The sequence below is a fragment of the Python bivittatus genome, unplaced genomic scaffold (genome assembly GCF_059951505.1).
Source record: "Python bivittatus isolate LINGU-HERP-01145 unplaced genomic scaffold, Pbiv_v1 ctg000480_np1212, whole genome shotgun sequence".
In the NCBI taxonomy this organism is placed as follows: domain Eukaryota; kingdom Metazoa; phylum Chordata; class Lepidosauria; order Squamata; family Pythonidae; genus Python; species Python bivittatus.
The window spans coordinates 24,720,389-24,726,605 of NW_028277075.1; positions in this window are offsets into that span (position 1 = coordinate 24,720,389).

Below are 6,217 nucleotides of genomic sequence, written 5' to 3' on the forward strand. Positions count from 1 at the left end.
AAAGAAAAGTATCTTGATTAATATAGTACAAGAATTTTATAAAGAAAATAACATAATATCAAGATACAAAATTTTGTGGATGAAATGTACATATTTTCAAATAAACTTTCTTCCTTTGCCAGTGTACCTGTAATCCATGGTTGTGCCTTGTAAAATCTATTGTATTCAACAATCCATAAATAAAAACTTTAAACCTAGAGTCCACCTATTCCAAATGTAAGTAGCTTATTTTGAAGACAGAATACATTTTTATTTGATTTTTAAAACAGCTTTTTCTTATTTCAAGAGAATTTGAACATTTAACCTTTAAAAGAGTAATCTTTTAAAAATGTACAGGGGAAAGCTCATAGTCTGATGCAGCAATAGAATAAATGCCTTCTTAATAACTTAAGATCATCTTCATTTAAAAAGAACACTCAGTGGTGCATATGAATTTGAGTTCTTTATTAGACTAGGGTATGTTTTTGTTAAGTACCAACATCAATTACCATTACCTTATTAATCAGTGTAATGGAAGGGAATACGTTTGAGTTTATCTGTGTTTCACATGGTGTAACGAAAGTCAGAACAGAAAGAAGGGGGAAGGCTGAAATATCTTAGAAATTCAGATTACTTGGTATGGAAGAAGTCTTTTAATGAAAAATGGTTGAGTAACTCTTAACTAATACATCTTTCACTGCCGTTTTTGTAGTCCAATTTGTGTATAGGAGTTACAGTAACATGCAGCAGAATGTTTTTAACTGAAAACATTTAGTGTCTAAAAGTACGTAAGTATTACAACTGATTTCAAGCAGTGTTATAAAGGTGTCCGTATCCTAATTGGATGTACTATTGACTGAAATACCCACAATTATGTCTGCAAAGAATAATATGCAAAATTTCCTAGAGAGATAAAATCTGCAGTAAGGAACATGGATAATTTTTGCCTCTTTCTCTCCACCTTCTGCAAAAGCAGGCATTCTGAGCAGTCTGTTCTTATCAGGATTGTGGGATAATTTTTTTCAGCATTCCTTAATCTCAAAATAAATCCTTTTCTTACCTACGTTCTGAAAAATCTACCATACCAGATCCAAAGTCTAACATTCACATTTCAAGAAGACAAACTTCTTAAGGAGTGGATTGATACAACAGTTTTTCACAGTATTTTCTCCCCAGGCTCAGCTCTCTTTTAATCTTGAAGCTGATGGATGGAGCAATCTTGATGAAGACATGTTCTCAACCTAACCCATCCCCCCTTCCTTGATATTTTGAGACTACTACTACTTGAAACAAAGACTACCAAACTGTTGCACTTGTTATAGGTTCTTTTTCTGTTTTGGGGTCAGTATCAGACAGATTTTCATATTTATTTGATAGAGCTGTATCCTACTTTCCTTCAAGGTGGCATACATCATACTCCTCCTTCCCATTTTCTATGCAATAACAATCCTAAAAGGTAGGTTGGGATGAGAGAATGATCCAAAGTCACCCAGTAAGCTTCAATGGCTGATACTGAATGTGAGCCTGAGACTCCCCAATGCCATTACAACACACAACCATTACACCACACTGGCTCTCTGCCTTGTGAGGATAACAGTCTAATATATGCTATTTGTGATCAAAATGCAATCTCTTTATCATATTGCAAACTTATATCTTATCATATACTGCAAACTTCTTTAATGGAAGCAAATATTGTGAGAAAATATACTCACATGTGGAATGCTGTATATTATTGTGCTTTACAACTATTACATGTGAAATTAATTTGCTTTGAATTACTGGGTGCTTAGCCTTAAATCCAGATTAACAGAATCTATCTGCTACTTTTACATAATATACTATGTTAGGAAAATGGCTTGGTTCCCCCAGCATTCTGAATCAGAAATTATCCAACCACATTTTAGCTTAGACAACTGCCAAGCTTCTGTTCTGTACTTCAAGAAGAGATCCATGCATCAAACTCTGTGAATGACATAGACATTTTTCTATACTAACAGATGTGCTACCTTTTGTTCTTCCAGAAAACAAATGGAGCCATTTTGCAAAACTGATTTTTTCGTGTGTGAAATCAGGCAGCAAAGCAAAAGGCACTCTAACATTTCACAAAGTCATGTGTCACAACAAATATAGTTCAATGGATGATAGCACCTCTGTCTTGAAAAAAATATTTTTGGTTTCCAAGATAACTAGAAAATTTTCTAGTCACCAAATCAGGGCAGATGATATTGTGAACTTTGCATGCTCCACATGCAACATTGCCCTGAAGGCATGAAGAAAATTCCATATCTTTCTGTGGAGTGGCTATAGATAGTAGCTATTATGGTGCTATGAAAAATGTCTGTTTATCCAGCATTAGGAGTACAGGAATCATGATTTGAAGACCAACTCTTATAAGTTCAGGATATACTTAATGAGACTGTTGAAACAATTTCCCACTATCTTGGGAAATTCTTTAAAATATGGCTGCTTCAGAAATGTTTGCAGGGATAATTGTAACACCATGCTTTGTGGACTTTGGGTAAGGACATTGAGAACTTCAGTTAAAAATCGACTAATTCCTCTCTCCCTTTCTCTCACACACGCATGCATATACACTATGATCCTAAAAGAATACTGTGAGCTTAACAAGACTGAAGACTGGTGTGGGTCTTCCGGGCCGTGTGGCCGTGTTCTGGAAGTTTTGTTTCCTAACATTTCGCCAGCATCTGTGACTGGCATCTTCAGAGGGCAGGAGCACAGACAGGAGCAGTTGAAAGTCTAAAAATCAACAAAACCTGGCTACCAATCCTGAAAAATACAGCCTGCAAAAGGTCAACGAACTCAGCTCAACCACCAGGATGTGTGAACAATTCACACAATGAACATGCTAATCACCCTTAGCAGCCACTCGTTAACAACTCAATAGAAAAAACCCTGCCTAACCCCCAGGAAGATACACACATATTTCGACACCAAAACAAGCAGCCAATTGGCTGGTGTGGGTCTTCCGGGCTGTGTGGCCGTGGTCTTGAAGTCTTGTTTCCTAACGTTTCGCCAGCACCTGTGACCGGCATCTTCAGAGTGCAGGAGCACAGACAGGAGCAGTTCTCTCTGTGCCCTGTGCAGTTCTCTCTCTGCTCCTGTCTGTGCTCCTGCACTCTGAAGATGCCGGTCACAGGTGCTGGCGAAACGTTAGGAAACAAGACTTCAAGACCACGGCCACACAGCCCGGAAGACCCACACCAGCCATCGTATGCCGGCTGTGAAAGCCTTCGACAATACAAGCAGCCAATTGTTAACCCAACCCCCCGCCCAACACACACACACCCTTCAGGCACCCTCGCTCATCTCTATAAATACCCACAACAGGGTCACATCATCCTGGGCACAGAGAGAACTGCTCCTGTCTGTGCTCCTGCCCTCTGAAGATGCCAGTCACAGATGCTGGCGAAACGTTAGGAAACAAAACTTCCAGAACACGGCCACACAGCCCGGAAGACCCACACCAGCCATCGTATTCTGGCCATGAAAGCCTTCGACAATACAAGACTGAAGACTGTTCTCCCACAGCAAGACTTAGTGATTATTCTTATTCCCTGGTATCATAAGACTAATTCAGGTATACAATATTGAGTGTTAAAGTCCTTGCTCCAGAACAATCTGCTTGTGCTCAATAAATTGCTTAAATATTATTTCAATTAGCAATACCTCTGGCACTTGCAATCAGTCATGAGTGTGTTCTATTCAAGAGTTGGAAGAGGACAATAGCTCCCATTGGAAGTGATCAAAATGTTGAACAACTCTTGCAAAGCCTTCCATGCATATTTGCTTAACAATCTCCTGTGTCAGGATGGGGAGTAATAGAGCCTCTATCTGGGCTTTCAGTGCTTATGTCCTTGGTATCAGCTTGGTCCTGTTCTGAGAAACTGGAGTGTCCAGCTCGTCCTGAAAGGTTTCACAGAAATTAAATAGTTTATAATTCTTTCATTTTTCACAGTACTGCCTAACTTTAAAACACCTGAAGATACATCTCTGCCATCAAAACAGATAATAGGCTTCATAAAGTTTTCCTTCTGTACCCAAAGCTTAACATTTATTCCATTAATAAACAACAAAAAGTAGGTTTGACTTAATTGGATAACCTTTTCGACCAGCTAACCTTCCCCTTTCGCCTATTATCCGAACTATGGTTCTCTCAGTCCCTTTAATCATTCCTATTACTATGAGAGGCAAGGTAATTAAATGAAGCATATGGACCTAATAACTAAATTAAAGGTACTATATGACCTACTGAGTTGTAGGCTGAGTTGGGGGGCAAACTATATACTTAACCAAAAATGTTTTTCCTCCATAGTGTAGCCACTTTGTTGTGCTAATTCTATATAATTATTATAAGTGCCTATTAACAAAAGACACTTGCTTTGAATAAACTACTGTAGACTGGAATCTTTACTAAGTGTTTTAATTACAACTTCTGATGTTTATCATTTAGATTGCATTTTAATTCTTCCTAACGTAAAAGGCTGCTTTTAAGTGTATTTTAGAAGAAGAATGCTCTCCTCCTCAATTTATCTACATATTTGATTAGATAAACCATTTATTTTATTTGATTTTATTCAATTTGCTGGCACCAAATTTTATCTACTTCTCTTCTGTCCTCTTGTACCAGATTTAGTATTCTGCAGGAATTTCTATCTTATACAATGATAAAAGCAGTACTGCTTCATTTGAGTTCTGATACTATTAGTGTAGCTCCATTACTGTAGCTTGGAAGCATCATATTTTATTATAGATTTCTGCAAACACTCTGTAGAGAGACAGAGTACTTTTCTCTTGTAAAGAGTTACTTATGAGCTGTCTTGATTGCATTTCCTTTTCATTACAAAATATATGATTTAAACCCCATGATTTTAGTAGTATTGACTCATTTATTAGTAACTGGTAAAACAGGCCTCTTGGATCAGGAGGTCCAACTCCTGGTCATTCATGCTATGGTGACTTCAGGTTTGGACTATTGCAATGTGTTCTACATGGGGCTGTCTCTGAAGACCATCTAGAAGCTACCACTGGTCCAGAATATAGTGTCACAGGTAATCATCGGTGCATCACAATATACCCACTACTTTGTGAGCTACAGTGGCTCCCAGTTGACTTCCGGATGCAATTCATGATGCCAGTTACCATCCATAAAGCCCTTCATGGCTCAGCACTGGGTTATTTGTAAGACTGCATATTTCTGATTGTTTCTGGCCATCCAATAATTCTAACAGAGTGGGCATGCTTCAGGTCTCCTCTACCCAGGAGGTCTGCCTTCTCTATCATGGTGCCTGGCCTATGGAACAACGTACCCATGAGATTTGGATAGACCCAAACCTGTTGGCCTTCTGTAAATCCTTGTAAACCTGCTTCTTACATGGGCATTGGGTCAGAATATTGGATGAACCCATGTTATAATGACTGGGGATGTGACTGTGATTGGCCTCAATTGTACTATGTTCTTGGTTGCTTTTATCTTGGTTGATTATTCTGCTTATATCTTGGTTGGTTATTTTTTGTTTCTGTGTTTTTACCCTATTTTAGCTGCTCAGTGTCACAATCTGCAAGTTGTGTGGCCATATAAATTGATTAAATAGATTAATAAATATCCTGAGGTGATGTGGGGGAGGGCTGTATACCCAATTATCTATGTACACGTTTAGTACCTTCAGCCACAAGATGAAAACCTGGAATTATGTTGTTAAGACAGTCCTTCATAAAATCCAAGAAAGCATAAATTCAGTCTTTTGTTTTTATTATCCAGTGATTATATAGCCAGTTACATTCTCTTCTCACCCAATCTTTTATAATATGTCCTGCTGTTGTTTTATAATCTGTATTTCCTAAGTCATAAAATGGATGGACTATAAGATATTATGGCTGGTGTGGGTCTTCCGGGCTGTGTGGCCGTGTTCTTGAAGTTTTGTTTCCTAACGTTTCGCCAGCACTTGTGACCGGCATCTTCAGAGGGCAGGAGCACAGACAGGAGCAGTTCTCTCTGAGAACTCTGAGAACTAAAAAAAAAAAAAAAGGGGGGGGGAAACTTTTTTTTTAACTTTCCCTTTTTAGTGGAATTGGCAAGATGTTTTTTCTTTTAAAAAAAAATATTTTTAACTGGACTGGCTTTTTCTTCTTAATACTCAATAATTCTTTATCTTAAGCCTCTTTTTTGACTAAGATTTCTTTATTGTTATAAGAAATTTATATTTTTTGATTTTGA